This window comes from Camelina sativa, chromosome 19, assembly GCF_030686135.1.
Source record: "Camelina sativa cultivar CO46 ecotype springtype chromosome 19, ASM3068613v1".
Classification (NCBI taxonomy): Eukaryota; Viridiplantae; Streptophyta; class Magnoliopsida; order Brassicales; family Brassicaceae; genus Camelina; species Camelina sativa.
The window spans coordinates 19,844,887-19,859,717 of NC_141898.1; the positions used below are offsets into that span (position 1 = coordinate 19,844,887).

At 39.0% G+C, this 14,831-nt stretch overlaps 1 non-coding gene across 1 annotated transcript; it reads right to left on the reverse strand.

The window, feature by feature from the left end:
• Nucleotides 1–345: 345 nt before the first annotated feature.
• Nucleotides 346–452, reverse strand: LOC147920828 (small nucleolar RNA R71). The gene has a single exon (XR_015591896.1). It is a non-coding gene; the product is annotated as a small nucleolar RNA R71 (small nucleolar RNA).
• Nucleotides 453–14,831: the final 14,379 nt, after the last annotated feature.

A 14,831-nucleotide genomic window follows, 5' to 3' on the forward strand; every position in this document is an offset into this window, starting at 1 on the left:
GATGCACCCAATACCCACAACCAAAGGGCTGGAATTGTGCCACCTTCAGTAGCAAACAATAACTTTGAGATCAAGAGTGGATTGATCTCAATGATACAAGCCAACAAGTTTCATGGGTTGCCAATGGAGGATCCACTAGATCACCTTGATGAGTTTGACAGAATATGTGGACTCACTAAGATCAATGGAGTGAGTGAAGATGGATTCAAATTAAGGTTTTTCCCATTTTCTCTTGGAGACAAAGCTCACCTTTGGGAGAAGACTCTTCCTACTGGAGCTATCACCACATGGGATGCATGCAAGAAAGCTTTTCTGGCCAAGTTCTTCTCCAATGCAAGGACTGCTAGGTTGAGGAATGAAATTTCTGGGTGTGCTCAAAGGAATAATGAGAGCTTTTGTGAAGCTCGGGAGAGGTTTAAAGGATTCCAGACCCAGTGTCCTCACCATGGCTTCAGCAATGAGTCACTTCTAAGCACCTTGTATAGAGGAGTGCTTCCCAAGATAAGAATGCTTCTTGATACAGCCTCTAATGGCAACTTCCTCAACAAGAATGTGAAAGAAGGATGGGAATTGGTTGAGAATCTTGCTCAATCTGATGGCAATTATAATGAGGATTATGATAGGACCATAAGGAGCTCCTCAACTGATCAAGAGGACAAGTATAAGAAGGATTTGAAGATGGTCAATGAGAAGCTTGACAAGATACTCCTCAGCCAGTCCAAGTCTATTCACTTCATTGGTGAAGAAGAAGCTCCAGTTCAAGAGGGGGAGCCTGAATTTGCTGAGTTGTGCTACATGCAAAACCAGGGAGGATTCAAAGGCTACAACCAAGGAGGTTTCAAAAACAACAATCTCTCTTATAGGAGCACCAATGTGGCCAACCCTCAAGACCAAGTCTATCCACCTCCTCAGCCTCAACAACAATAACAAAACTACATCCCCAAGCAACAACACCAAGTGTTCCAGCCCCAATTGTGTCCACCACCAGGGTTTCAGACTAACCAAGGCCGGGAACAAGACTTAAGAGCAATGATGCAACAGTTGTTGATTGGGCAAACACAAGGCAAGATTGAGGAAGCCAAGCAGTTTGCTGAGTTGAATCAAAGGCTCACATCACAGTACAATGATCTGAACATGAAGTTTGAAGGTCTCAACTCCAGAATGAAGTATATGGAGAGCAACATTGCCTCTACTTCAGCTCCTAAACCCAACCAACTCCCTGGAAAAGCTGTTCAAAATCCAAGGGAGTTCACTGCAAAAGCCATTCATATCTCTGATGAGGAAGTCACTGAGGACAGTGAAGTCAAAGTTTGGGGGAATTCATTAGTTACTGAAGCCCCAAGTGACGTTTGTGCAAAGCAACTGGAGTCCGCTATTGCACTCGACCAAGTACTCGAACAGCCACTCGACCGAGTGCATGCTCGAGTGGTCGATCGAGTTGCAGACTCAGAAGATGTCAAGCCTGCTAAGTACATTCCTCCTGCCTATAAGCCACCTCTTCCATTCCCAGGACGTTTCAAAGCACAAAAGATTAAGGAGCTTAGGGAAATCATTGAGAGAAAGGAGATGATGGCTAAGCAACAAGAGGAAGAGAAGGCTTTGAAGGAAGTGGTTATGATTGAGAAAGTTGTGGTTGAGGAAGTGTTGGCCATACAAGAGATCACCATTGCTTACCAAGAAGAAGAGACAGGACCTGCCTTGGAACAGTATGATCCATATCCTCTCTACAAAGACTTTTTGCTTAATTTGTCAAAGAAGAAGGCTGAAGCTCAAGATGAGAAGGATCTTGAGGACCTTGGAGGAGTTATCATTCCAATCAAGCTTAAGGATCCAGGTCCATTCTATCTGCCTTTCACACTTAGCTATCTTCACTACAACCAATGCCTTTGTGATTTGGGAGCTTCAACAAGTGTGATGCCATACTCCATAGCACAAAAGCTTGGGAGAACTGATTTCAAATCCACTAACCTTCATATATGTCTAGCTGATGGGTCAAACAAGGAGATAGTTGGAAGGTTGGAGAATGTCCCAGTCAAGATAGGGAAGGCAAGGGTTCACACTGATTTTGTGGTGTTGGAGATGGACAAGGAACCTGAAGATCCAATCATTCTTGGAAGGCCATTCCTAGCCACTGTTGGAGCAGTTATTGATGTCAAAGAGGGTCTTGTGACCTTGAACATAGCTGAAGATATAGCCATGAAGTTTAACATCTATAACCTAACCAACCTTCCTACCATTGATGATCAACCTTTTACTATCAAGGACAAAGGAGGTCAAGAAGGTTCAAGTGGTGAAGCAACTCCAAAGGCTAAGCTCTCCTTTCAAGATTATTCTGTGGAAAAGCTTAAGAGGTCAGTTCAAGAGTTGAATAGTATGGTTGAGGATCTTCAAGTTAAGCTGAACAAGAGGTCCTTAAGGAAGGCAAGACCAAGGCTCAAAATCAAGAAGAAACATGGTTTGTGTGTTAAGGGTGAGGTGATCAAGGATAAACTTCACAGTGATCAAGAGGTTCCAGGGAGGATTTCATCACCTCCTTGGTATCTAAACCAAGTCTAAAAAGGACACCAAAGTCAAGCTTAGTGACTTTAAACAAGCTCACTAGGGAGGAAGTCCCTAAGGTATCCTTTGTAAATATGGTTTATTTTCCTTGTAGTTTTGATGTGTTTTCTTTTATGTTTGTGTTGGACAGGCCTTTAGGTGAAAATGTAGTTGGGTAAGGAGAGATTTAGACTTGGAGAAGGAGACTCGCAAGCCCACTCGACCCCCCCACTCGAACACGTACTCGACCGAGTCCCGGTCGATTCCCATTGTCGAGCTGCCCCAATCTCCACCTCCAAGTCACCAGCAAGACCCCAACTACTCCTATGACAGCATGCAGATGGATGTGGACAACTACTTCCACAATCCCTAAGGTACCACTATCACCTTCACTTGTAGATATCATTGCATTTGACATTGTGTTTTGTTTTTTGTTTTTAATCTTGAATCCTCAATCAAATTTCTTTCACACAGGGACTGTGTGATTTAAGTTTGGGGGAGGGTTTGAGATAGCATTTGACATTGTGTTTTGTGATTCTTATTTCAAATTTTTAGCATCATCTTGTTAATACTTGCATAGCATCTAAGGCATAGAAAAACCCTAAAAATTTGAAAATTTTTTGCAAAAATCTTTATAAAAAAGAGTGTTCATGTAGTTTGCACTGCACATTAGGATCTTGTTTAGCATGTTTCATGTAGGATTGTATAGTATTTGCATTAGGGATCTATGATGAGTATTCCCTTGTTAGCTTGTTTATTCACTAGACTAGGATCAATGCCCAAGTTAATAGTACTTTGATGCTAGTTGAGTGGTTAGAAGAATAAGATTGAACCAAGCCTTGAATTCCTACATTGCATTTGGTATAAATTGAAGCATGTTGAGATTTGAAACCATTTCCTATTTATAAGAACCTAATATTGACTTTCAATTATCAATGTGTGCATTGCTTTAAACTCATGGATACCATATACATATTTGGATCATCTTCTTCCTTTTTACCACTCTTGTTGATCCAAGTAGCTGATTTCCTCATTAAGAATCAGTTCCCCTACCCCTAAACCAAACCTTCTTTCAAGCCATGTTTATTCTTGTGTGTGTGAGGCCTATTTTTGGGATTGAGCTTGGTAGAAAGTGTTAGGTTTGAACTGACAAGAGTAAAGCCTTGTGTAGTTCTAGTTTGCATTTTTCAAACTAGATAGGACTAGGTGGTTCACTTGTTGGGTTTGGGACTTGGCTGTCATGAAAAGAAAAGAGGAAAAAGAGAAAGAAAAGGTTAGAGTCTTTTGGAGGGGAATGTGTTTAAGTAAATTTAAAGTCTAGTGAAAGAATGGGAAGAATAAGGTTGTTTAAATATGGTTCTAGTTAAAGAAAAGAAAGAAAGAAAAGAGAAGTCTAGCAAAATGCTTATATGTCTTAAGAATAAGAAGAAAAGAGAACCATAGCAAATAAGTAAGAATCCCCCATTCCACTAGAAAGATCAAATAAGAAACCTCTCCTAAGACTTTAAAACCAAAAGAGAAAAGGGTGAAGAAGAAGAAAAGAAGTTAAAGGGTAGCACTAGGATCAATTGGGTTTAGATTGATAGGATAAACACTTTGGGTGCTTTTGGGTAGACAAGTTTTTGTTCTTGTATGTGTCTAAGTGTTCTTACCTTTAGCGTTCTTCTAAAGCTCAATCCATTTTTTTTTATGAGAGAACCTTGATATTGATAAGCCCTACTCTAAAAAGAGACCATCATTGTCTCTAAACCTTTTACTGCCAAGCCAAATGAGTTTAAGCATTGCACATAATTGATTCATGTTCTTGATTAATGAATGTTAAAGGAAATGGTTGATTTGAATGCATGTGGACATCTAAGGCTCAAATCAGTGAAGGTTGTGATATGCTTGTCTAAAGTCTTTAAGTATAGCTCATTCAACTTGCATCATAGTACTAGTAACTTGGACATTGATTCTAGATAGTCTATTTGCAAGCTTTAGGAGCTGAGATCCCACTTTCAAACCTCACCTACCTTCTTTTGTCTTGATTATTTGCTTGAGGGCAAGCAAAGACTAAGTTTGGGGGTGTTGATGTTCATATATTTTACCTTGTTTTCCCTTAGTTTATTCACAACTTTTGCATCTTTTGCTATCCATTTAGGCCATTATTGTGTAGTTTTAGGACTAATCATGCATTAGAGTATAGTTGCATTGCATTTGCATCTTTTCATGCATAAACAGGTGATTTTGGAGCTTAAGGAGCATGGAAGCAATGCTAAGGAGAAGTGAAGCAATCCTGAGGAGAAAACAAGAGAGTTAAGGCTGTAGAATCAAGGTCCGGAGTCCAACTCGACCACACCACTCGACCACCACTCGACCGTGTGCTGAGAAGGACTCGACCGAGTGGAGAATGCACGAGAGAAGGCAGCTCGACCAGCCAGTCTACCGAGCACTGGTCGAGTTGACCGAGCCGTTGACTGCTTTGACTTTTTGTATTTTTAGGGCTTCCACCTCATCTCCTATATAAAGCTCTTGTACCTGCAGCCACCAAGGAGTCCAGCTTTTTAGAGAGTCTAAAACCTAGTTTTTACTTTTTTTAGATTTTATTCCTTTTGCACTTTCTTTTATTTTAGTTTTTGTACTTGTTTAAGAAAGAAAGACTAGATTCTTGTATTTTGTTTGTTTCATAACTTTCAAAATATTAAGATTTCGAGTTTTATTTCTTCATCAACATTGTAGATCTCTGTTTCATCTTCCTAATGATGCAAGTTTCATTATTTTCTGGGTTTTTGACATATTTGACCATGTGTTCTTGTGAGTAGTTTGCTTAGGACCTTGAGGATGGGTTAGGCTGGGTTGATCTTGTGGTTTGTTTGATTTGGTCAAGCTTGATTGTTGTAGATCTCTTCTAGGCTAGATGATCTTAATGCTGATCCTATATCTGAGAAGATAGGGTTTGATTTCAAGCATCTTAGCATCACACCAATGTCTAAGGAGCATAGATAAGGTTAGATCTAGAGCTTACCATTAGGCTTGCTAAGAGATTAGAAGTCTTGTTTGGTTTGAGATGTATTGCTTAATGCCTACTTGTGTAGATTCTTTTCTTTGTGAGAACAAGTCTAGAAATGCATAGGTTTGATTGTTTCTTGCCATGAGAGTGGATTAAACATGTCTTAGAATAGTATGTCTAGAGATCAGCTCAAAGTTTGCTTGAGATTTGTTGACCAAGTTAGATAACCACAATGATTAGCTCAGCCCATGAATCCCTCCTCAAGGCCTTCTTTGTTTATTGAAATCTTAGTCTAAATATCATTGCTTGCTTGTTGTTTGATTAGTTTTAGCATTGCTCTGTTTTTCTTGTGTTGCTCTGTTTTCACGTTTAGGCTAGCTCGACCACGTACTCGACCTACACTCGGTCGAGTGCTACTCGAGTTCATCCCCAGAACTTGTGTTTTTGATTTGTGATTGTCTTGTTTCATTCCTGTTTCATTTCCATTGCATTCACGTAGTTTCCTGTTCATTACTTGTCTTGCATTAGTTCATTAGCATAGTGTCTATCTCTGTTTTAGTTTCATTATAGCTTTAATTTGTCTATTCTGTTTGCATTTAGTATCTTGTTCTAGTTGTTTTTATTTTCTGCATTTCATATCTGATTTTAGGATTGTTAGTGACAAACAATCTTTACAATTGGCTTGACTTAGACTCATATGCACATCTTAATTGTTCACAATCACTCAGATAGGATTGACACCTCTTATACTGCAACTGCATAAGGGGAATTGAAACACCCTGACTTCTATTCATTCCATACATCATCATTCCATACATCATTCATTCACCACACCCAAAAGAAAGTCAGTTTCAGAGAGGTTTGTAAAAAGGGATTCAGAACCAAAACGTATCAACAAAGGATTCAAAGCATAGTCCTTAAATGTAATGAAATGGTGCTAAGATCAATCAAAGTGCTTACAAATATTTTTTCTAATGCTTATCACAAGGCACCACTCTAGTTTACCTTCTATCTATTGGTAAAGACTTGCAATCCTATTGAACAACTCTTTCACATTCATTAAAGTGTTTGGTTTGATCTTGCAAATGGAAAATAAATCAAGCTCAATTGGTTTAAGGGAAAGGCTTTTTATAAAGTGGTTTGTAATGGTGCTTTTGGGTGGTTTACTTTCAAACAAAGAGGAATGCTAGACAGTAGTGAAACCTATCTAAAACTGAGAATAATTTGGGCATACAAAGCTTAGCTCTTGATATTCTACCCACCTAGAAGCTTTTCTACCTTTTTTCTCATTCTTCTTTTCTTTCTTTCAAACCCAAAAACTCAACTTGATTCAACTCAAACCCCTTTCTTTTCTTTACTTATGGTCTTAAACTTTTGAATATCTCTAAGGCTTCACTTTAAACACAAGCTCTTTTTTTTTTTTTTTTTTTTTACTTCTTTGAACTTCTCTTGATGAACTCCCATTCTTATGAAGCTATGCTTTAGCATTTTTTTTATTATTATTAAAACTTTTCTAGGAGACAACAACTAGACCTTTCTTTCTCTTTTAATACTTAGAGACTTAGAGCTTTTAACCAATCTTAACCTTAGAGTTAAAACTTTTCTTTTCTTTTGACCAAGTAATTCTTTCCTTTTACCCCCTTGATCTCTCTTGTTTCCAAACCTTTACCCAAATCAAAATTCTAACCACCTATTTCTTTCAAAACCAGTCCTATTAGCTAGTTCTAGAGATTCCCAACGTAGCTAAAACAAGAGTCAGTTCTTTGTCATTCTCAATACTCTCAAGGCTTCACAACCTATAGCATTATCAACAAAAAGGCCTCACTCAACAAATCAACAAAAGGCTTGAAAGAAAAGGGTTGGTGTTCAAAGGTATGGCAAGAGATTGGGTTAATCAAAATAGAGTGGCAAAGAGAGATTGTTAACCCAAATGAAATTTCCATGAGCTAGTATTCGTAGTCCATATGCAAGATAATTTTAAGATCAAATTAAAGTCCAAATAATATAGAGATGCAAAAATGATCATGCAAGCTTTACACTAGAAGAAAGTGCTTTCAAGTGACAAATTGCTTAAGCTTAGACTCTTCATTTTTTCGCAAAGATTAAACAAGCACCAATGAACTATAAATGAGGGCTGTGAGTTCAATCCTAAGTCTCTACCTTTACAAGGCAACTTTATCATTATCCCCAAATGCAAATGCATACTAAATGCTTCTAGACTCAATTCTAAACACAAAAATGAATATGCAAAGCTACATGCATTTTTTTGGTTTTTAAATTTTTCCAATTTTTTTTTATTTTTTTTTCTCAAAACATAGCTATTAACAAATGCATGAAACTAAAAATGAAAATCAAAACAAAACACAATCTTAGATGGTTAGTCCTTCCTCCAAACTTAATTCACACAGTCTCTGTGTGAGAAAAGCCGGGAAAAAGATTAACAAGAAAAAATAAAGGTGAAAAAAATAAGAAAAGACTCTATGTACAAGGACTTGGAGTGTACCTCTAGTTCATGGAGGAGTCAAGAGAGTAGGAGAAGTTACTAGTGCATGGTGTTGGAGATTTCTCAGCCCTTCTCTTCCTCCTTGTCTCCTCTCATATGTTGAAGCTCTTGGTGGGTCATAGAAACCAATGACATTACTAGCTTCAACATTGAATGAGTGTCTCTCCAACTCATCCTCAACCACATCAGCTTGCTCTTCTCTTGAATTCACATCAACTTCAGGATTTGTGTTTAAAGTACTTGCAATGTCAAGTCTTCCCTCCACATGCTTCAACCTTTTGTTCAAACTTTTCACTTCCTTTACCAGCTTCTTTATGGTCTTTCCTTGCGATTTAACAAATCTTTGGAGAAGGTGAATGTGGGTGTGGGCGTCTCTAAGAGACTTGTTTGTAGTGGCCTCTTCAAATGGTTGGAAGTCATACCTAGCACTCCCATAAACTGGATTGGGCGGAGCTGCTTGTGAAGTGTCTTCAGCTTGACTTCCCCCTCTCATTGAAGTTGTTATTGGAATCACTGGCCCATCATCTTTGAATGAGTAGAGGTGATGATCTTTAATGTGGCAGCATATTCCAAACCCGATATAAAGGGATGTGACCTCTGGTTGAGGGAGTAGGAGCCTCTTCTTCTGCATGCTCTTGAAGATGTAACCATAGTATGCATACAAACCCTTCTCAGTTTGGCCATCCAAATAACTAGTCTTCTTGAGGTAGACTGGATCAAGCCTTGCAATTCCATGGTCAAACTCACCAAGCTCAACTCCTTTTGCTTGTAAAATGGGAGTGACAAGTCCACCCATACTCAGAACAGGACTCTTATCTGTTGTTGTCCAAACCCAACCTTGGTAGTGAAGCATTTGGTGGAGGAAGACAGCAGCAACACAAGTGTCTTCAGTATTGGATAATAGAGGAGTTCTCTCTTTGTAGGTTCTTAGGAAAGGTTGCGCCCCTGCTAGAAGACAACCAAGTTCATTGGCTAGAACTCCTCCAGCCTCCCTTCTTGCAAAAAGAGTGTGAGAGAGAACCTTATGAGCATATATCACTGTAGAATGCATGATGCTTGTGTTCTTCATTTGACCAGCAGTGTAATTTCCCACAGAAAAATATCTTGCCAAAAAGAATCATACTCCTTTGGGTTAGTGTTGTACTGTAGCCTTGTTCCTGTTTGAAAACCATATATAGCTCCTAACTCTCCAAAAGTCATCTTGTAGTGCTTCCCTTGAACTCTAAATTCAAAATGTCCAAGATCATTGGCCTCCTCCACCATCTCATCTTCATAATAGGTCACTGACAAGGATGCAAGGAACTCTCTAGTTGGCTCAACATATGTGGGGAAAGCCATATTGAAGAACTTTCCTAATCCCAAAGATGTGAAGATGGTTTGCATATCTTCAAGAAGACCAGCATTTTGAAAGAATTCATGATCTGGGTATCTAGTTGGAGCAAACTTGATCTTCTTAACCAGATTCCTCACTCTCACTCATATCCCTTTCTTCTGAACCAGATTCCTCAATCACAACCTCCTTACTCTTCTTCTTGTTTGTTGGAGCTTTTTGTTTGCCAAGTGAAGACTTAGATGGAGTTGCCTTTTTCTTCTTCTCAACAGCCCTCTCTACAACCTCCTTGCCCTTAGTTTGTTTTTCTCCAGGTCTCAAATTGGTTCTAGCCATTGTTCCTATCAAAAATACAAAAACACTTGAAAAATATTAGTTATGCTCACTAGGAGCAACAACTTGAATTCACAACCAGCAAGTGCTTATTATCTTAGAGATAAATCAATTATAGTAATCCAATGAACAAATGAGAACCAACTCAAGTATAAACCCCATAAGCAAACTCAACATTACTTCTTCTTATAAATTTTAAAAACTCAATAAACCATCAAACATGATCAATTGGTCTCCAAACTTGCTAGTCTCTTACAAATTGATTCAATGTACCATAGGCAAGGTAAAGAAACAATAAAACCCAAATTCCCCCAAATTTTAGATTTTAACAATTCTCAAGAACCCTAAATCCCCATAAATCAAAATTTTCGAAATTAATCATCAAACATAGCAATTCAAACGAAATTGGAACCGGTTAACATCAATACCAAGCTAAACAACCTAAAATTAATGCATAAATAACTGGCAGGTCGATTCTAGCACATAATGGGTTCAAACTTGAATGAGAGAAAAGGAGAAATAAAATGTCTTACCTTGTTGTCGATGAGAAGTGATGAAGAAATAGCAGGTGGGGGTAGAAGTAATTAAAAGAGCTTTGAAAACCGAAACCAACACACCAAAAATCTTTGAAATCGATTGAGAGATGAGAGAGATACAAAGATTTTAGTGTTATTAAGGGTTTAGGGAACTTGAAAATCGACAAAGTGAGGGAGAGGAGAAGGAGAAGGATTTCGGGTTTTAGGATTTGAGGAGAGTAGTAACCGGTTAAAATAGGTTAGGAATTGGTGAAATTTAGACTGGTTGACTAGGATTGGACCAAACTAAACCGGGAAGGATTAGGAAACATCACCTGGATGGACGCCAGCGGCCACCGTTTGGCCGATGGCCATGGTCGATGGGCGCACACGGGCACGGTTTAGCCGCTGCACCTGCCCGAGGATCCCAATCAGTTGTACTCTGACCGATTGGCCCGACTGTTCGCGTCCTTCGGCCGTTGTTTGGCCTATCGTTGTGACCACTGCATGTCCCTGACCAAAATCTTCTTTTGCTCGAGAATTTTTAATCGGCCATGGTTTGGCCGCGTGCTCATGCCGCTGTTGGTCCCTGTCCAAAGTCCCCCGAAACCCATGAAGCTCAACCGGCCATCGTTTGTCCGATGGCCGTGGCTGATGGGAATTTTGAAAACACAAAAACACACAAACTAAAAGAAATTAAGAATATATGTACATAAGGATACCATGAGAATGCCTCCCAAGTGCGCTTGTTTTACGTCTCTAAACTTGACGTTACCGCACTGCTTAGGCGTCTTGAGGTTCAGAGAGAGAAACTGTTGTTCCCTCCTCAATGAAATCATTAGCCAAATAGTGCTTCAATCTCTGACCATTAGCCACAAAATCCTTGCCAGCCTTGTTCAGAAACACAAAGGCTCCATAAGGTCGAACTTCTTTGATCTTAAATGGTCCCGACCAGCGGGATTTTAACTTTCCTGGAAATAGCTTCAAGCGGGAATTGAACAGCAACACTAAATCTCCTTCCTTGAAAACCCTTGGAAGAATTCTTTTGTCATGAAATGCCTTTGTCCTCTCCTTATAGATCTTTGAGCTCTCATAAGCCTCAAGGCGGATCTCTCCCAGTTCATTCAATTACACCAAGCGTTTCTGAACAGCATTCTTGATATCAAAGTCAAGAAGCTTGACTGCCCACCTTGCTTTATACTCTAATTCAACTGGCAAATGACAAGACTTCCCATAGAGAAGGTTGAATGAAGTTGTTCCAATAGGTGTCTTATAGGCAGTTCTATATGCCCATAGAGCATCATCCAACTTCTTAGACCAATCCTTCCTTGTGATACCCACCGTTTTCTCAAGAATTGTCTTGATTTATCTGTTTGAAATCTCAACTTGACCACTTGTTTGGGGATGGTAAGGTGTGGTAACCTTATGCTTCACTCCATGCTTCTTAAGAAGACTCTCAAAAACCTTGTTGATAAAGTGCTTTCCTCCATCACTTATGACCACTCTTGGAATACCAAACCTTGGAAAAATGATTGTCTTGAACAACTTTAGTACCACCTTTGCATCATTAGTAGGACTAGCTATTGGTTCCACCCATTTAGAGACATAATCAACAGCTACAAGTATGTAACTGTTACCATATGATGAAGGAAATGGTCCCATGAAGTCACTGCCCCACACATCAAACACTTCAACCTCTAAAATAGGAGTTTGTGGCATTTCATTTCTCCTGCTGATGTTTCCTCTTCTTTGACATGAATCACACTTAGAGATAATCTCTTGAGTGTCTTTGAACATGGTAGGCCACCACAGACCAGCTTGAAGGATCTTTGTGACTGTCTTGAATGTAGCAAAATGACCACCATATGCTGGTCCATGAAAAAGTTCTACTAAACCTTCTATCTCTTCTTTAGCAACACATCTTCTGTAAATCTTGTCTTTACAAAGTGTGTAGAGGTAAGGTGCATCCCAATAGTAGTTGTTGATGTCCTTGAAGAACTTCTTCCTAGCATAACCAACTAAATTTGGTGGCTCAAGACCACAAGCAAGATAGTTAACATAATCAGCATACCAAGGACCATTCTCTTTGTCACGACCCGCTCCCAAACCCTTTGGGACTACACTAGTTTTCTTACTAAAAGGTTATTTTTAAACACATCCATATAATAAAAATACTAAGTTACTCATATTTCCAGAAAATCCTTCCTTAATTAAAATAAAAACCTTAATGCAATATTTCAATAGTCTTATTAAAAGAAAATAAAAGAATGTCATAAATAAAAAGAAATCCGAACGTAAAAGAAAGATAGAGAATAACCGGTAAAAATAATAAACCCAACGTTCCCAAAAACACACCACAAAGCAAGACGACTTGTGCAACTACTCGAGATTCTCACCGTGACCTGAAGAAAAAAGATTAGGGAGTGAGTAATTAATTACTCAGTGAGGTGGTCAACACTGCCCACCGAAACATAACCTCACAAATAGACTTTCACGCAACTTCCAAACACTAGCATAAAATCAGACAACAAGCATATAGCTTTCACTTGCGTGAAAGACTACGACATACCACCACAATTATTTTTCATAATATATTAAGTATTTTACTTTGATTATAGATTTGGCCATTAACACTTTATATGGCTCCCAAACCTCATTCCTAGAAGACCACGGCCCGTAGCTCGATTCTTCCCGTACTGCTCGTCAGCGGTTTATGACCCATAATGAACCCGTCGGTTCATTACAGTCCAACAGTCTCAATTCCCATTTTTAATTATTTTCTTAATAATTTTCTCAACACAAAGACTAAAGTATGACGTAACACATTAACAAGCAACATGCATCTCACGTCCTCATATTACCATGCAGCAACCCTTACGACTTAAAACACTAATAATCTACATGCATCTCACGTAACCATATAACCATGCAGCAAGCATTAAAACATTTAAATATTACTAATCTAACCACCTAGCAATCAACAATCAATAGTGTCTAACTTCAAACTAACACTTATCAGATGCACAAAAGTGTAAATGAGGTGTTATGAATCCGCAAATCAATCCCCCACCTGATTGAAGACGACGAAACTAGGAATGGAGAAGTTGAAAGTGGCTAGCCTGAAACTTGTACAAGGAGAATACTGTTCAACACCTTAATCCGGAACTTGCAGAACTAGAAAACCAGAACAAAGGAACAAGAGACTTACTGCCCAAGGAACCAGACAACCTAACTTGCAGACGGAGGAAACAGAAACAACAGCAGACGACCCAACTTGCAGATGCCAACGAACCGACTTGTGACAGAAGCAACCAGAAACAACAACCAAAACTTTCAGATAACTTGTAACAGAAGGAACAGATTATAGAAGCTAACACAGTGACTTGTAGAAGATGGGAAACAAATTAATGTTTGGATTTCCTTACCCAAACGAACCACCGGTGATGGATCTCGACTCCAGTGAGAGAAGTGAACGACGGAGACAAACAGTGACTCAAGCGGCGGTGACTACGGATCGACGTAACGTGGAACTTGATCTCAACGAGAATGGTGATGGTGACTTGAGATTCAGATTTACGGAAACAAGAGAGTGATCGAAGTTGGAACGAAAACTTTGTAAGCGGCTATGACGAAGAAGACAATACGTACACACATACATACACACTCGCTTAAGGTTTTTGCTTAACAAAGGGACTGGGCCTTTAATGGGCCTAAACGGGTCTCACACTCTTCCAACCTCATGACTTCTACAAGCTTTTTCCAAGTCTCATGGCTCTTGTCAAGGAGTTGGATTGCCATTATCTGCTCTTCAGGAAGTGCATCGTTGATTGGGATCTCATTGTCAATCCTTAACCTTGATAGATGATCAGCTACTCCATTCTCAATACCCTTCTTGTCTTTAATCTCCAAATCAAACTCTTGAAGTAGCAATATCCATCTCAAGAGTCTTGGTTTAGCATCTTTCTTTGCCAAAAGATATCTCAATGCTGCATGATCAGTATGAAAAATGACCTTTGAACCTACCAAGTATGACCTGAACTTTTCAAATGCAAAGACAATAGCTAGGAGCTCTTTCTCTGTTGTAGCATACTTGATTTGAGCTTCATCCAAGGTTCTTTTTGCATAATATATCACATCAAGCTTCTTGTCTTTTCTTTGACCAAGTATAGCTCCAACTGCATAGTCACTAGCATCACACATGATTTCAAATGACAAATTCTAATATGGGGCTTGAACAATTGGAGCACTAACCAATTCTTCCTTTATCTTCTTGAAAGCTTGAAGACACTCCTCATCAAATTCAAAGTCAACTTCTTTACACAACAATCTTGTGAGAGGTCTAGCTATCTTTGAGAAGTCTTTAATGAACCTTCTATAGAATCCAGCATGCCCCAAAAAACTTCTTATCCCCTTGACTGAATTTGGTGGTGCTAGATTGGTCATCACATCAATCTTAGCTCTATCAACTTCAATACCTTTTTCTGAAATCTTATGCCCCAACACAATTCCTTCTTTCACCATGAAGTGACACTTCTCACACTTTAAAACCAAATTTGTTTCCTCACATCTCTTTAAAACTCTGCACAAATTAGAAAGACAACCAGAAAAAGAATCTCCATAGAC